This window comes from Mustela putorius, unplaced genomic scaffold (assembly GCF_011764305.1).
Source record: "Mustela putorius furo isolate JIRA1106 unplaced genomic scaffold, ASM1176430v1.1 tig00000145_pilon_pilon_pilon, whole genome shotgun sequence".
Classification (NCBI taxonomy): domain Eukaryota; kingdom Metazoa; phylum Chordata; class Mammalia; order Carnivora; family Mustelidae; genus Mustela; species Mustela putorius.
The window spans coordinates 48,123,908-48,142,682 of record NW_025421294.1 but is presented as its reverse complement, the minus strand read 5'-3'; positions in this window follow the sequence as shown (position 1 = coordinate 48,142,682).

Sequence of the window (18,775 nt, the reverse complement as noted above, 5' to 3'; positions counted from 1 at the left end):
CAGGTGCTCCAGCAGAGATCCCCAAATAGCACTGGTTTACACGAGGCAAATGTTTAATTCTCACTGGTGCAGTAGCACAGGTGTAAGCAGTCTAGGGCTCACATGGAAACCATACAATTTTTAGGGATCCTCTAATGTGCTGCTCTTTTTCTCCCTTGGAGGGGCTCTCCACCATGTCTACAGTCTAAGCAGGGAGGAAGGAGTAAAAGGGCACAGGAGGGCTCTCCACTACTGCTCAGAGCCAGAACTCAGTCACACAAGACTGGGCGGTACTGGGTGTTCACGTGCCCAGACTAAATTCTGGGGTTCTATTACTGTGAAAGGAGGGGAAAACAGAGATTGGGTGAACCGTTCGCAGTCTCTGCCGCACATGGCCTCTCTGAGGAAGTGACATTGAAGGTAAGAACCTAAGGGTGAGTTGGTGTTAAAGAGAGGGAAGAATTTTCCAGGCAAAGGCGACGACGTGTGTTAGGGACAGCAGGCAGGAAAGACCAGCTGTATAGTGTTTGATGCTGTTTAATGATGCACGTGTCTACCACACCCATCCGTCCCAATGCTTAGAACTTATGATGCCATGACTTGACCTGGGTTCACCTGCTTTTTCTCTCTCGTATCTTATAGGGCTGGGGCTGGCCAGGACTGCAAGGAGGGGGGCTTCGTGCAGACTCCAGAAGGCCGGTGTGTATCCTCAGCTTTGAGAACTGAATTCCATGGGTTGTGTCAGTGTCAGACCTGTGAAGTTCAGTTCTTCAGCTGGGATATCTCTGTCATCGTGGATCAGGGATCCTGCAGACGGCAGACCCAAGGGTGGCTGAAGAATTTGGAGACTGAAGACAGAAGGGCCAAGTCTCAGACTCTGAAAGAATAGGGAGGGGGGCTCATGGGAAAAACACTCATTTAATAGTGAGAAAACTCGAGTTCTATGCTGAGCAGAGTTCCAGGTAGCTAAATGAATGCTCCCTGCAAGTCATTCTTGCTTCGGCTACTGCCACTACTAGTTTACATTTACTGATGACTTATGGCGATCCAGGTGCTGTACGAGGTGCTTTATGTGCTGTTATAGGAGACTCTTAGGGAAAATCACCAGTGAAGCCTGCGACACCTAGCACTGCCATGTGGTGGTATTTTCGCCTCCTCACGGGATCAGACAGAATTAACAGAATATGACAGTCATTCTTTAGCATGGACTGTGGAGAGAAATAGTATCTTTTAAAGATGAGAATCATGGGTACACCTCTCTTACAGTTCCCATGTCCCTTTATTTGAATCTCTACTTCTTTACCTTCTATAAATACGTTAGGGTTATATTGTTTCTTTATATCCTAAGCCAGGCAAAAAGAGGGAGCAATTAGATTTTACCAGAATCCCTAGTTTCTCCCAGGGAAAAGGGGATACAGAGGCTTTGAAGGCTCCCTCCACTTGCTGGCATGGTTAGCTATATTTTGTGGGTCAAGCCCTTCTGTCATCTTCATCTGTCACCAAGTTAGTTTGGTCTATTCTGAGGCTCAGGTTTGCTATGATGATGATGACGACAATTTCTACCTTTAGGCAGAGGGTTGGGACTGTATAATTAATATCTGGATGTTCGTTAGGCTTTAGATCTGATGGAGAATAAGCAGTGTGCTTCATCTCTTGAAAACTCATCTTTGATTCATCTCTGTCTGTTGGTGGGCTGAAATGTCCATCTCTTTATAGCTTGCAGAATGAAAGTGTGGTCTGGCCCAGAGAGGAGAGGCAGGCACAAAGCATGCGCACTCTCATACTGGCCTCTCAGTCACACTGGGTGCCTCCCACATGTGGGGCTTTGTGCTCAGGGCACTTCTGGTATTCACACCAAGCGTCTTTTGGAAAATAGGCTCAAATTAGCAAAAGGATATTGTATAAAAATGTGTGACTACATTCTACAGATGCACAGTGGTGCTTGGTCTTATGAAAGCCCCCTGGCATGGGTGTGGAAGCTGTGTGGTGTGTGCTCTCTGGGGTCTACCGATGGTATCAAGAACCTCCTCCACCCCCTCACCCTGCCCACTTCCGCTCTTTGCTTACTAGACCCTTAGTCAGTGACTCATTCTTGGACCAGAACATGGGTGGAGCTCAACTGTGACCAGAGATCAGTGTCCTTAGACCTAGACTGCTGGACAAAATCCAGAATTTACACCAGAAGCTCCACATGCTCTGGGTTTCAGACCGTCTCTACCGTGAGCACTGACTTAGACCCAGAACTCCGATTTATGACAAAAGTCTCAATCTTACTAGAGATGAGCTCTTCTTAAAGCAAACTTGAGAAAAGAAATATGGAACACACACATGTGTGTGTGTGTGCACATGCAGGCACTGAGAAATGATAGCACGGAAGGTCTGTGAATAGTGGGTAAATGTTCACTATATGTAAGACTCTTTCATTTCCTAATTTGTATTAAGATTCCATTAAGTAGTACATAGCCTGAGGAATTTTGAGGTTGTATTTGCTTTATTAAAACATATTTTGTGTAAGTAGAAAAAGCAGGTCACAAAATAACTTAGATGATATTCAATTCATGTAAAATTATAAATGTGTCTAGGAACATGTGCATTGAATATTATACATGAGTTTATTAACAGGGATCCTCTCTGGGATGGTGGGAATGGAGATGTGTTTTCTATTCTTTGTATTTTTCTTTACTTGATTCTTATACTGAGCATATTTAATTAAAACAATAAAGTAATTGGTAAACAACATGTGTTGGAGACGATGTGGAGAAAGGGGAGCCCTCTTACGCTGTTGGTGCGAATGCAAGTTGGTGCAGCGACTTTGCAAAACAGTGTGGAGATTCCTTAAGAAATTAAAAATAGAGCTACCCTATGACCCTGCAATTGCACTACTGGGTATTTAGCCAAAGATACAGATGTAGTGAAGAGAAGGGCCATCTCTACCCCAGTGTTCATAGCAGCAATGGCCACAGTCACCAAACTGTGGAAAGAACCAAGATGCCCTTTAATGGACGAATGGATAAAGAAGATATGGTCCATATATACAATGGAGCATTATGCCTCCATCAGAAAGGATGAATACCCAATTTTGTATCAACATGGACGGGACTGGAGGAGATTATGCTTAGTGAAATAAGTCAAGCAGAGAGAGTCAATTATCATACGGTTTCACTTACTTGTGGAGCATAAGGAATAACACGGAGGACATCGGGAGAAGGAGAGGAGAAGTGAGTTGGGGGAAATTGGAGGGGGAGACGAATTATGAGAGACTGTGGACTTTGAGAAACAAACAGGGTTTTGGAGGGGAGGGCATGTGGGATTGGGTGAGCCTGGTGGTGGGTATTAAGGAGGGCACGCATTGCATGGAGCACTGGGTGTGGTGCATAAACGATTAATTTTGGAACACTGAAAAATAAAAAAAAAACAATAAAGTTATTGAAGGAAATCTCACACACAATTATGATGAATCTAGACAGCCCTAGTGCTGTGCATCTCTTGGAAGCTGTGTTCCGGAGGTGTGCCGTAGAAGAGTGGACAGAGGTTGCTGATGTGTTCAGTGAAGAAGGTAAGAATAGTCCCATATATAATGTGATTTTTTTTTCAAGAAGAACTGTGTGTGTGTGTGCATGCATGCATGCGTGCACATATGTGTGAGTTAAGTGGATTGTGGGTGGAAAGGTAACTGGTGTTTTTTTTCTCTGTGTAATTTATGCTTTTCTGCCAAAATAAGGAAAAAAAAAGGAACCCTCAATGTAGGTGCTGCTTTCCAAGAGTCCATCCACAGTGTAAACCAGTGGTTTTCAAAGTGTGTTTCCTAGACGAGCAACATTAGTATCATCTGAAAACTTGTTAGAAATGTAAATCCTCAAGCTCCACCCAAGACCTATTAAAGAAGAAACTCTGGGAGTGGGGGTGCAGCTTGTTTTAACAAGCCCCTTGGCTGACCAATGCACACTGAGGGTCTCGAATCGTGGGTGTCAGTTAAGGGGCATCCCCACGCCGCTCCACTGGAACACAGCTGAGGCTGACATGGAAGATGCCGTCCCATTCCTGCAAGTGTGTATATAGGTATTCTGCAAAACTTATCTCTGAGAGAGGAACAGCAGGACTGGAAAACCTCAAGATCCTTACCAATGATCTTTCCAGGAGTGAGTAGATCTCTCTGTTTTTAAGCTACAAAATTTAAGTGCATGAGATCACCTGAAGAGGCAGTTGATTAAGGCAGATTTCTGGGGTCATTCCCCTGACCTATACACTTGGCATCTCCAGGATACTGCTATTTTAACTATCACCCCCAAAGGGCTCCAGACATTCTAGGAAAACTGAGCTTTTTAAAGGCTTTTCAAACTAACTTCCTTCCTTCCTTCCTTCCCTTCTTTCTCTCCCTTTCTTTCTTTCTATCTTTCTTTCTCTCTTTCTCTTCTATGTATCTTATGTTTCTTCTTCCCATTTTCTCCTTTCCCTCCTGCTCTGATTGATGGGATCTCAGAAGCAGATTCATCATCCTTTCTGCTTTGTGCTCGGGAGAGAACAGGTCAGATGCTCCTGGAGAGGTGCCTTGGGAGTAATAATGATAATGGAAGTATTGATTGGCCATCCTCACATAATGGGGGAAGGTCATGATTTATCAGCTCATGTTGATGAGATACAGTGGGAAGCAGGACACCCTGCTCAGTAGTTGCTGCCTATTTGTGCTGCCCGGCTGCGGAGACACGTGAGGCACTAACACAGTGGCTCCCCACATCCTCCCAGAAGTCCAGTCTCAGTTCGTTAAGGTGAAGATCCCTGTTTAGGGTTCTCTGGAAAAGTGGTATCTCTCTATATAAATGGTAGGTAGATAGATTTTATAAGGGATCTGCTCCCGCTGATTATGGAGAAGGGCAATTTCCAAGATCTACAAGGTGAGTCAGCAAGGTGGAGACCAAGAAGTCCGAGTGTGGGGGTCTAAGAACCATGAGAACCAAGGTGTAGTTCTAGTCTGAAGGCTGCAGGCTTAAGATCCAAGGAGCTGGGCTTTCAGTTTGAGTCTGAAAGCAGGGAGAAACCAGTGCTCTAGTTCAAGGAGTCAAGGGGGAAGGAATGACCTCTTACTCCCAGGAGGTCAGCATTTTTGTTTCATTCAGACTTTTTTTTTTAAGGTTTTATTTTTATTTATTTGGGATAGAGAGGAAGAGAGTATAAGCAGGGTGCAGAGGGAGAGGGAGGAGCCAGACTTCCTGCTGAGCAAGGAGCCTGATGTGGGACTTGAACTCAGGACCCCAGGATCATGACCCGAACTGAAGATTGATGCTTAACTGAGCCATCCAGGCCCCTTATTCAGGGTTTCAACCAATTGGATGAGGCCCACCCACATTAGGGAGGAGATCTGCTTTTCTTAGTCTGCAAATCCCAGTGTTACCACATCTATAAACCTTCTCAAAGACACCCGCAGGATAATGTTTGACCAAGTATCTGGGCACCCTGAGCTCAGTTAAGTAGACCCAAAAAATGAACATTCACAACTTCTTTTTCATATATATTTTTTCACATCTAGACTCTCTTGCTCTCTTTTTTTGATAGTATTTCAGAAAGGTAGCTCAGATCTTGGATGTCTGGGTGCTTAGAGAGTCTGGAAAAATGCTCTGGAGGACGGGGGGAAACCAGGCATCTTGCCCAGTTGGCCTTTGCTTTTCATAGCATGAAGGTGTTTTGGGAACAGTTTTTGAAGGAACTCCTATCTTGCTCCTATCTCCTGGGGCAGCTCTTTGAAGCAGAAGAGCTAACTTTGATTATTCTTGAGAAAGCACAGACAATATAATTACAACTTTCCTGTAGTAGGTGTTTACAGGCCTCCAGATGCCTTATATAAAAGGAGAGATATTATCTCTACTTTCTAGAGGAGAAAACTGAAGCTCGGGGAGGTTATATACTTTGCTTAAATTTCACACACTATTTAGTGTCACAGTCAAGATGTTAAGGCTGTCTAATCAGAACCTATGTTCTTTTTGCCAAAGTTTGAACTGCTTTACAGTTTAGGAAACACTTGAACATGCATCATCTTTGTGGAGCACAGCTTTCCCCAGTGAAGTAGATATAGTCATAATTTTAGAGATGGGAAAACATTTTCAAAAGGTCATGTAACTTTTCTGCTCCCTATGCCATACAGCTAGTAACTGGTGAAGCTGAGCCTCAAATCCAAAATCTCTATAATAAAAAGAATTTATTTTTTAAAAAAATTTATTAAAAAAAATTTTTTTTTAAAAATTTTTATTTTTTATAAACATATATTTTTATCCCCAGGGGTACAGGTCTGTGAATCACCAGGTTTACACACTTCACAGCACTCACCAAAGTACATACCCTCCCCAATGTCCATAATCCCACCCCCTTCTCCCAATCTCCCTCCCCCCAGCAACCCTCAGTTTGTTTTGTGAGATTAAGAGTCACTTATGGTTTGTCTCCCTCCCAATTCCATCTTGTTTCATTGATTCTTCTTCTACCCACTTAAGCCCCCATGTTGCATCACCACTTCCTCATATCAGGGAGATCATATGATAGTTGTCTTTCTCCGCTTGACTTATTTCGCTAAGCATGATACGCTCTAGTTCCATCCATGTTGTCGCAAATGGCAAGATTTCATTTCTTTTGATGGCTGCATAGTATTCCATTGTGTATATATACCACATCTTCTTGATCCATTCATCTATTGATGGACATCTAGGTTCTTTCCATAGTTTGGCTATTGTGGACCTTGCTGCTATAAACATTCGGGTGCATGTGCCCCTTCGGATCACTACGTTTGTATCTAAAAAGATATTTTTTAACCTAAAAAATTCATAGGAATACACATAAACTTGGAAGAAAGAAAAGAAAAAAATCCCCTGCCTCTGTTTCACTAATGGGACTAAAAGGAGACCAGTGTACACGGAGGTCCACTCTGGCTTATCCTTTGCCTCTGGCTTTGGTAAGCAGGAGTGAACCCTTATATAGGACCAGTTTCACCCTTTGGCACACAGCCAAACTTTAAAATATGTCAAAATTACATTGTTGATAGCTTTTAACAAACCATAATATATTTTTGCTCTGGGTCCTGTGATGCTTCTAAGACTGGTCAGATTCCATTTGTCTCTGGGCAACGAATATGTTTCTTCATTTTAAAAATAAAATTATTTTTATTATCAAATAAATATGAGTTTACTGCAAAGTATTTTGAACATGCAAGACAACCATAAAAAATTTGTAATGAACAATGATTATGGTCCCCCCCTCCCACCCCGGGGGGGAATTTGTAAAGTGCAGAAAATCATAAAGGAGAAAAAAGTTATCAACAAGCTCAGAGATTACCATTTGGGTTATTTCTTTTCATTTTCACTGTTTTTAAAAATACAATTTGGATCATCCCTTCTATGTAGCTTGTGTGTCTGTGTGATCTGTTTTTTATTTTACATTTTATCATAAGCCTTTCCCCATGTTCTTTGGTCTTTACAGTGCATCTTAAATGACTGCATATGTAGTTCATGGAATGAATATGCCTTTGTTTACATGATCATTTCTCTATTACTGGACATTTAGGCTCTGCACCTCCTGACTCCAAATCTCTCACTTTAATCTCTCTCTCTCTCTATCTATCTATGCTACATATCTGTCTCTATTTCCTTTTAGCTTTTAGCTTACATTGATTCAGGGGTTGTGATGGCATTAGGAGTGTAAAAAAAAAGCCTAGTAGTTTATTCACGAATACATAATGAAGGTAGGGTTCAGGATTTAATATGGGCCAAGCTCTGTTTCAAGACTTTGAATACTTTCTCATTAATGCCTCTGACTCTTGCCATAGTAGATACAGTTATTATTACCATTAATATTATTACTATACAGTTATTATTACTATTACTATACTATATACTACTATACAGTTATAGTATCTACTATATAGTAGATACTAGTATATATATAGTATATATAGATAGATACTAGTATATATATATAGTATAGTATATATAGTATATATATACTATAGTATCTACTATATAGTAGATACTAGTATATATATATAGTATATACAGTATATATAGTATATATACTATATAGTATCTACTATATAGTAGATACTATAACTGTATAGTAGTATATAGTATAGCAATAGTAAATACAGTTATTATTACCTATACAGTTATTATTACTATTAACCTCTCCTTAACAGAGAGGTTAAGATTAAGTATCAGAAAGGACACCTGGGTTGTGCAGTCAGTTAAGTGTCTGACTCTTGTTTTGGCTCAGGTCATGATCTCATGGATGGTGAAGTAGTACCCCACCTTGCTCCATGCTCGGAAGGGAGTCTGCTTGAAGATTCTCTCCCTCTGCCTTCTCCCCCACACTTCCCAAAAGATAAATAAATCTTTTGAAAAAAAAAAAAGTATCAGAAGGCACTCATTTGTTTTGAGCGAAACGTCTAGGTCACAGAACCTTATGCAAGTAGGCATTTGTTTTTTCTCATCTAGTCTGAATATGGACGTTTATTAGCATTGGGTTGGAGGCTCAGTGACATCAAGACTGCTGTCACTGCAGTCTTGCTCTCCCATGCCTCTTGGTTTTAAAATGGCTGTGAAGGCTCTGAACATCACATCCCACCTGAACGTAAGATGAGAGTGAAAGAGTTGGTGCTGACCAACCACTTCTGCCCCTTTTATCAGCAAAGCACATTTTCTTCCCAGAATTCCTTCCTCCACCCAGCAGCATTCCACTCATGATTCATTGTGTAATGTGACCGCTGCTGATTGCAGAAGAGGTTGAAACATTTCCAACCTGTGGAGTAGAAGTTGACTAGAAGAGAGGGATTTGTAAGGACAATTGGGTCAGCCAACCAACAGTAGTCAACACAACATACTTGCCAAGGTTAAATGTTTGTCTTATATGACCCAAGAGCCTATTTCATACAGGGACTAACACCCATCAACTGGGAATTGCTATTCTCACATCTCTGGCCCAGACCGGAAGGGGCTCAGAGCCTGCCAAACTTTATCTCTCACTGAATATGACACCATCTAACACATGCTAACATTTTTCATCAATATTAGTGTCACTGCAAAGTGCCATTAAAAATAGAAGTGGTTTCATATATTATTTATCTGCAGTGTGTCCACCGAGTCATTCTTTTGCTGAAGAGCTGTCTCCTTGGCATTTATAAACTGAGTAACAAATCTACAGCTCACTGGGTTTATATCCTCAGGCTGTGGTAGAAGGAGAGAAGGATCCATGAGTTGTTCAGGCTGAAAAAAGTAGCTGCATCCCCTTTCATCCCTGGCCACAATGACTAACTGCCTGGTTGCAGGTGAGCTGTGTAAACAGGGCATATTCTGCAGATGATGGTTACACCCCGCTTCATGAAAATACAGCCTTAATGAATGCGTAGGGGGCCTCTCAAAGTGTCTATCATTGACACCTGTCAGTTGTGAGTCCTAGAGCAGAAGTCTAAAGTAGCAGTTCACACGAGTGTTGTGTTCAGGGCCAGGGCGAGGGTGAGTGACATGCCTGCGAGGCCAAATTTAAGGAGCTGCTCACCTTCTCGTGGTCTTGCAGCACCTCCCCCGCCCCCTGGTTTTGTTCCGCCCTCACCAGTTGCTATAATTTAGAAATCAGAAAAATACACAACAAAGATTTTTTGGATCATTTGTTTGTGCTGGGTACTCTTCTAGTCACTCTACAGTGATACAGTAATGTATAAAATGGTCATTACTGCCCTTATGGTGCTAACATTGTTGTCAAGAAGAGATTTTGTATAGGAATTGAGGATTCTGGCTTTGTGAAGTATCAGAAGAACTGGCAACTCTGGACTGGCTTTTTCTTCATGGCAGCCATCCCTGGGATCCGGGGAGCTGGAACCTCCTTTTTCAGACGTGGCATGAGCTCTGTAGTTCACCCTGCTCCCCACCACTCCCTAGTGTCATTTCATCCTCAGTGTTTCCTTGGAGAGCGTACCATTATTATTATTATTATTGCCATATTGCAGATGAGGAGACTGAGGCTCAAAGAGGTAAAGAGTCTGCCCGAGGTTTTCTAGCTATACATGGTGGAGTGGGATCTGAGCCCATTTCTATGTGACGTCAGAGGGTGCGGATTATGCTCCTGTGCAGAGCTGTGATTTAGGAGGCAGGAACACAGAAATATCACCGAGCAAAACATGCAGCCCATATAAGATCAAACTAGAGAGGTGTGTTAGCAGGAAACAGATGGCACCCTCAAATTAGGATAACTCAAGCACAGTTTCATAAAGAAGCTATTTACAAAGGCGTGGGCAGAGTGTAGGGAAACCACAAGGCATAGCTCAGAACCTCAGATTAGTAATAGCAGGGCTCCGTTACCTCTGCTATGGCAGAAGAGGGGGTGTGTTACTGGGATTGGGGAAATAGGGCTATTCACGGAGAACTCTAAATGAAGCCAGCACTTGGGGACCCAAAAGGGAGGAAACTTGGAGAATGAACATCCCAGTCTCACGAAGTGCTCTCTACTTCTTCCTGTTTCCCTCCTGCCAGTGCCAGACCCAGCTGGAAGTCAGAGGGCAGGTCAGCCTCTGGGGGCACAAATCCGGATAGGGAAGAGAGCAGAGTAGCTCGGGAGGAGCAAATGAAGGCGTCTAGCACCAGGGGCAAGCCGAAGTCAGTTATGAAGTTAGATAACTGATTTCAAGGTCCAGCTTTGACAGGGCTGGGGAAACAACAACTCTTCCTCATTCTCTTTCCCTGGCAGTCATGGTCAGCAACCTCCTCTACCAGAAAAACTGATTCCATGTCAGAGATTCCTCAAGTTTGTTACATGTGGCTCGAGACTTATTTGGATGACTTCCCAAATGGACAAAATGCTGACCGTGGAAGGTGGTGGTAACCCCTCTTCCAGCTTTTCAGAGTACTGGCAGAGCACATTGAGCCCTACCTGTAGAAAACTTTATTTTAAAACACCTAAGACAGATCTGTTGGTTTTAAATTTCTCCTCTAAATTCCATTCGGCTTAGTCCTTCTTGTCAAATACTGTATATCCTGCTAAACTGAGCCATAAATTACCACCACTAAAAATCATTGCTTGCTTGGTTTTAGGATTCTCAGTTTCTGAAATCAACTGGACCATGGCTTTGGATTTGCAGTGGAGGTTTTTATGAGTACTCCTTTCAGCATAAGTAACTAACAAGATCAGAAGCACATTAAGGGACATTTTGATATTCAAATCGTTTATAAACCTAGCAAAGCTGGCTCAGAACAATGTGCTCCTGAGAATACATGGGAGGGGAGGGAGAGAGTTGCTGGGTAAGAACACTCGCAAGGGGAGCATGGTATCATAATTAATTTAGGGAATAGTGTGACACCATGGTACCTGCAGCCGTCCCCTCTCTTTTGCCTTGTTAACAGAACCCTAATATCATTCGGAGCAGACAAGTCACATGCCTCAAAGAGGGCTGGCCTCTCCAGTCCCAGGGAGCAAATCATCTGTCCATTCTCAGCTCAATGACCTCATCGCATTTATCAGCCATTGGATTAACAAGGGGCGAGGAAAGCAATTCTGACTAACGGGATTCGAGAAGTCTGCTGCAGATGTTTCTAGAATAGGTTCTTGTTGATGCGAAAAAGAGTGACAGAGAAAGAGAGCTTCTTTTCTCACTGGGTATTATCCTAGCTGCCTGGGAGACCTAGAGCTGTGGTTGCCAGTGAGTGGTGTATAGGGGGCCGGGTGGCATGCTGAGGTTGAAGGGGGGAAATACGCCTTAGGACCTCAGAAGCCAGTCACTCACTGAGGTAACCAACCCTGGTGCTCTCCTGCCTTACATCTGTGTATGTGAGACAGTGTGTTTCTTGTATTACCGCCACCGATACAGGAGGCTCTGATCTTTATGCGTAACACAGATGCATGACATTCAGGAGTTGAAGGGAAAGAGAAACTGATGACTTTTTTTTTTAAATATAATTTTTTATTTTTTATAAACATGTATTTTTATCCCCAGTGGTACAGGTCTGTGAATCACCAGGTTTACACACTTCACAGCACTCACCAAAGCACATACCCTCCCCAATGTCCATAATACCACCCCCTTCTCCCAAACCCCCTCCCCCCAGCAACCCTCAGTTTGTTTTGTGAGATTAAGAGTCACTTATGGTTTGTCTCCCTCCCAATCCCATCTTCTTTCATTTATTCTTCTCGTACCCACTTAAGCCCCCATGTTGCAACACCACTTCCTCATATCAGGGAGATCATATGATAGTTGTCTTTCTCTGCCTGACTTATTTCGCTAAGCATGATACGCTCTAGTTCCATCCATGTTGTCGCAAATGGCAAGATTTCATTTCTTTTGATGGCTGCATAGTATTCCATTGTGTATATATACCACATCTTCTTGATCCATTCATCTGTTGATGGACATCTAGGTTCTTTCCATAGTTTGGCTATTGTGGACATTGCTGCTATAAACATTCGAGTACACGTGCCCCTTTGGATCACTACGTTTGTATCTTTAGGGTAAATACCCAATAGTGCAATTGCTGGGTCATAGGGCAGTTCTATTTTCAACATTTTGAGGAACCTCCATGCTGTTTTCCAGAGAGGTTGCACCAGCTTGCATTCCCACCAACAGTGTAGGAGGGTGCCCCTTTCTCCGCATCCTCGCCAGCATCTGTCATTTCCTGACTTGTTGATTTTAGCCATTCTGACTGGTGTGAGGTGATATCGCATTGTGGTTTTGATTTGTATTTCCCTGATGCCGAGTGATATGGAGCACTTTTTCATGTGTCTGTTGGCCATCTGGATGTCTTCTTTGCAGAAATGTCTGTTCATGTCCTCTGCCCATTTCTTGATTGGATTATTTGTTCTTTGGGTGTTGAGTTTGCTAAGCTCTTTATAGATTCTGGACACTAGTCCTTTATCTGATATGTCGTTTGCAAATATCTTCTCCCATTCTGTCAGTTGTCTTTTGATTTTGTTAACTGTTTCCTTTGCTGTGCAAAAGCTTTTGATCTTGATGAAATCCCAAGAGTTCATTTTTGCCCTTGCTTCCCTTGCCTTTTGCGTTGTTCCTAGGAAGATGTTGCTGCGGCTGAGGTCGAAGAGGTTGCTGCCTGTGTTCTCCTCAAGGATTTTGATGGATTCCTTTCGCACATTGAGGTCCTTCATCCATTTTGAGTCTATTTTTGTGTGTGGTGTAAGTAAATGGTCCAATTTCATTTTTCTGCATGTGGCTGTCCAATTTTCCCAGCACCATTTATTGAAGAGGCTGTCTTTTTTCCATTGGACATTCTTTCCTGCTTTGTCGAAGATTAGTTGACCATAGAGTTGAGGGTCTATTTCTGGGCACTCTATTCTGTTCCATTGATCTATGGGTCTGTTTTTGTGCCAGTACCATGATGTCTTGATGATGACAGCTTTGTAATAGAGCTTGAAGTCAGGGATTGTGATGCCACCAACGTTGGCTTTCTTTTTCAATATCCCTTTAGCTATTCGAGATCTTTTCTGGTTCCATATAAATTTTAGCATTATTTGTTCCATTTCTTTGAAAAAGATGGATGGTACTTTGATAGGAATTGCATTAAATGTGTAGATTGCTTTAGGTAGCATAGACATTTTCACAATATTTATTCTTCCAATCCAGGAGCATGGAACATTTTTCCATTTCTTTGTGTCTTCCTCAATTTCTTTCATGAGTACTTTATAGTTTTCTGAGTATAGATTCTGTGTCTCTTTGGTTAGGTTTATTCCTAGGTATCTTATGGTTTTGGGTGCAATTGTAAATGGGATTGACTCCTTAATTTCCCTTTCTTCTGTCTTGCTGTTGGTGTAGAGAAATGCAACTGATTTCTGTGCATTGATTTTATATCCTGACACTTTACTGAATTCCTGTATAAGTTCTAGCAGTTTTGGAGTGGAGTCTTTTGGGTTTTCCACATATAGTATCATATCATCTGCGAAGAGTGATAATTTGACTTCTTCTTTGCCGATTTGGATGCCTTTAATTTCCTTTTGTTGTCTGATTGCTGAGGCTAGGACCTCTAGTACTATGTTGAATAGCAGTGGTGATAATGGATATCCCTGCCGTGTTCCTGACTTTAGCGGAAAAGCTTTCAGTTTTTCTCCATTGAGAATGATATTTGCGGTGGGTTTTTCATAGATGGCTTTGATGATATTGAGGTATGTGCCCTCTATCCCTACACTTTGAAGAGTTTTGATCAGGAAGGGATGTTGTACTTTGTCAAATGCTTTTTCAGCATCTATTGAGAGTATCATATGGTTCTTGTTCTTTCTTTTATTGATGTGTTGTATCACATTGACTGATTTGCGGTTGTTGAACCAACCTTGCAGCCCTGGAATAAATCCCACTTGGTCGTGGTGAATAATCTTTTTAATGTACTGTTGAATCCTATTGGCTAGTATTTTGTTGAGTATTTTCGCATCTGTGTTCATCAAGGATATTGGTCTATAGCTCTCTTTTTTGGTGGGATCCTTGTCTGGTTTTGGGATCAAGGTGATGCTGGCCTCATAAAATGAGTTTGGAAGTTTTCCTTCCATTTCTATTTTTTGGAACAGTTTTAGGAGAATAGGAATTAGTTCTTCTTTAAATGTTTGGTAGAATTCCCCCGGGAAGCCGTCTGGCCCTGGGCTTTTGTTTGTTTGGAGATTTTTAATGACTGTTTCAATCTCCTTACTGGTTATAGGTCTGTTCAGGCTTTCTATTTCTTCCTGGTTCAGTTGTGGTAGTTTATATGTTTCTAGGAATGCATCCATTTCTTCCAGATTGTCAAATTTATTGCCGTAGAGTTGCTCATAGTATGTTCTTATAATAGTTTGTATTTCTTTGGTGTTAGTTGTGATCTCTCCTCTTTCATTCATGATTTTATTTATTTGGGCCCTTTCTCTTTTCTTTTTGATAAGTCGGGCCAGGGGTTTATCAATTTTATTAATTCTTTCAAAGAACCAGCTCCTACTTTCGTTGATTTGTTCTATTGTTTCTTTGGTTTCTATTTCATTGATTTCTGCTCTGATCTTTATGATTTCTCTTCTCCTGCTAGGCTTAGGGTTTCTTTCTTGTTCTTTCTCCAGCTCCTTTAGGTGTAGGGTTAGATTGTGTACCTGAGACCTTTCTTGTTTCTTGAGAAAGGCTTGTACCGCTATATATTTTCCTCTCAGGACTGCCTTTGTTGTGTCCCACAGATTTTGAACCGTTGTATTTTCATTATCATTTGTTTCCATGATTTTTTTCAATTCTTCTTTAATTTCCCGGTTGACCCATTCATTCTTTAGAAGGATGCTGTTTAGTCTCCATGTATTTTGGTTCTTTTCAAACTTCTTTTTGTGGTTGAGTTCTAGCTTTAGAGCATTGTGGTTTGAAAATATGCAGGGAATGATCCCAATCTTTTGATACCGGTTGAGTCCTGATTTAGGACCGAGGATGTGATCTATTCTGGAGAATGTTCATGTGCACTAGAGAAGAATGTGTATTCTGTTGCTTTGGGATGAAATGTTCTGAATATGTCTGTGATGTCCATCTGGTCCAGTGTGTCGTTTAAGGCCTTTATTTCCTTGCTGATCTTTTGCTTGGATGATCTGTCCATTTCAGTGAGGGGAGTGTTAAAGTCCCCTACTATTATTGTATGATTGTTGATGTGTTTCTTTGATTTTGTTATTAATTGGTTTATATAGTTGGCTGCTCCCACGTTGGGGGCATAGATATTTAAAATTGTTAAATCTTCTTGTTGGACAGACCCTTTGAGTATGATATAGTGTCTTTCCTCGTCTCTTATTATAGTCTTTGGCTTAAAATCTAATTGATCTGATATAAGGATTGCCACTCCTGCTTTCTTCTGATGTCCATTAGCATGGTAAATTCTTTTCCACCCCCTCACTTTAAATCTGGAGGTGTCTTCGGGCTTAAAATGAGTTTCTTGGAGGCAACATATAGATGGATTTTGTTTTTTTATCCATTCTGATACCCTGTGTCTTTTGACAGGGGCATTTAGCCCATTAACATTCAAGGTAACTATTGAGAGATATGAATTTAGTGCCATTGTTTTGCCTGTAAGGTGACTGTTACTGTATATGGTCTCTGTTCCTTTCTGATCTACCACTTGTAGGCTCTCTCTTTGCTTAGAGGACCCCTTTCAAGGTTTCCTGTAGAGCTGGTTTGGTGTTTGCAAATTCTTTCAGTTGTTGTTTGTCCTGGAAGCTTTTAATCTCTCCTTCTATTTTCAATGATAGCCTAGCTGGATATAGTATTCTGGGCTGCATGTTTTTCTCATTTAGTGCTCTGAAAATATCATGCCAGCTCTTTCTGGCCTGCCAGGTCTCTGTGGATAAGTCAGCTGCCAATCTAATATTTTTACCATTGTATGTTACAGACTTCTTTTCCCGGGCTGCTTTCAGGATTTTCTCTTTGTCACTGAGACTTGTAAATTTTACTATTAGGTGACGGGGTGTGGGCCTATTCTTATTGATTTTGAGGGGCGTTCTCTGAACCTCCTGAATTTTGATGCTCGTTCCCTTTGCCATATTGGGGAAATTCTCCCCAATAATTCTCTCTAGTATACCTTCTGCTCCCCTCTCTCTTTCTTCTTCTTCTGGAATCCCAATTATTCTAATGTTGTTTCGTTTTATGGTGTCACTTATCTCTCGAATTCTCCCCTCGTGGTCCAGTAGCTGTTTGTCCCTCTTTTGCTCAGCTTCTTTATTCTCTGTCATTTGGTCTTCTATATCACTAATTCTTTCTTCTGCCTCATTTATCCTAGCAGTGAGAGCCTCCATTTTTGTTTGCACCTCATTAATAGCTTTTTTGATTTCAACTTGGTTAGATTTTAGTTCTTTTATTTCTCCAGAAAGGGCTTTTATATCTCTCGAGAGGGTTTCTCTAATATCTTCCATGCCTTTTTCGAGCCCGGCTAGAACCTTGAGAATTGTCATTCTGAACTCTAGATCTGACATATCACCAATGTCTGTATTGATTAGGTCCCTAGCCTTCGGTACTGCCTCTTGTTCTTTTTTTTTGAGTTGAATTTTTCCGTCTTGTCATTTTGTCCTTTCAGAAAGTGGTTGTTTTTCTGTTTCCAGAATTGCTGTTCTTCTTCTCTTCGATCTCCGATGGATTTTCAGGTGTTTGCAATCTTTAGATAAGCTATCTAGCTGATCTCCGGCTAGCTGAAGTAGTCTCAGCCAGCTACTTCTCCACCATCTTGACTCCTCCCCGCCGAAACTGATGACTTTTTAAAAAATGTTTTATTTATTTATTTATTTGAGGGAGAGAGAGAGAGAGAGAGCAAGTGAGGGACTTGAGAGACTCTCAAGCGGACCCTGTGTTGAGTGCAGAGCCCAATGCGGGTCTTGATCCCTGAGAACATGACTTGAGCTGAAATCAGGAGTTGGACGTTCACCTGGCTGAGCCATCCAGGTACCCCAGGAACTGATGACTTTGACACATTGTTTTCCTAGATTTTTTTTTATTTGTAGAATAATATACAAATGTAAAAATTAAATCAAAATGGAGATATTAAGAATAGAAACTGGAACTACATCTTAGATGTGTTTTGTATGAATACATGTAGATCTACCTCCACCTTTAATATTGCAAGTATGGGTATATCATACTTTAAAAAATCGAATATAGGTGCTTTTAAACAGTGTGACCCTTAGTTAACTATATTCACGAACCCCCAATCTTTGCCATCAGTCATCAACAGAACTTTTTTTAACAGCATGTTTTTTTAAAAAAATGTAATTTTATTTTTTCCGTGTTCCAAAATTCATTGTTTATGTACCACACTCCATGCTCCATGTAATATGTACCCTTCTTAAGATCCAACACCAGGCTTACCCATCCCCTCACCCCCTTCCCTTCCAAAACCCTCAGTTTGTTTCTCAGAGTCCAGAGTCTCTCATGTTTTGCCTTCCTCTCTGATTTCCCCCAGTTCACTTTTCCTTTCCTTCTCCTAATGTCCTCCATGTTATTCCTCATGCTCCACAAGTAAGTGAAATCATATGATAGTTGGCTCTCTCTGCTTGATTTATTTCACTCAGCATAATCTCCTCCAGTCCCATCCATGTTGATACAAAAGTTGGGTATTCATCCTTTCTGATGGAGGCATAATACTTCATTGTATATATGGACCACATCTTTATCCATTTGTCTGTTGAAGAGCATATTGGTTCTTTCCACAGTTTGGCACCAGACTGTAGCCATTGCTGCTATGAATATTGGGGTACAGATGGCCCTTCTTTTTACTACATCTATATCTTTGGGGTATCTTTGAGGTAAATACCCTGTACAGCAATTGCAGGGTCATAAGGTAGCTCTATTTTTAATTTCTTAAGGAATCTCTACACTGTTTTCCCAAGTGGTTGTACCAATTTGCATTCGCACCAACAGTGTAAGAGGGTTCCCCTTTCTCCACATCCTCTCCAACACTTGTTTCTTGTCTTGTTAATGTGGCCACTCTAACTGGTGTAAGGTGGTATCTCAATGTTGTTTTTCTTTCTTTCTTTCTTTCTTTTTTTTTTTTTATTAACATATAATATATTATTAGCCCCAGGGGTACAGGTCTGTGAATCATTAGGCTTACACACTTCACAGCACTCACCATAGCACATACCCTCCCCACTGTCCATAACCCAACCACCCTCTCTCTATCCACCTCCCCCTGGCAACCCTCAATATGGTTTTGATTTGAATCTTCCTGATGGCTAATGATGATCAACATTTTTTCACGTGTCTGTTAGCCATTTGTATGTCTTCTTGGTAGAAGTGTCTGTTCATGTTTTCTGCCCATTTTTTGACATGATTATCTGTTTTTTGGGTATCCACGGTAAGTTT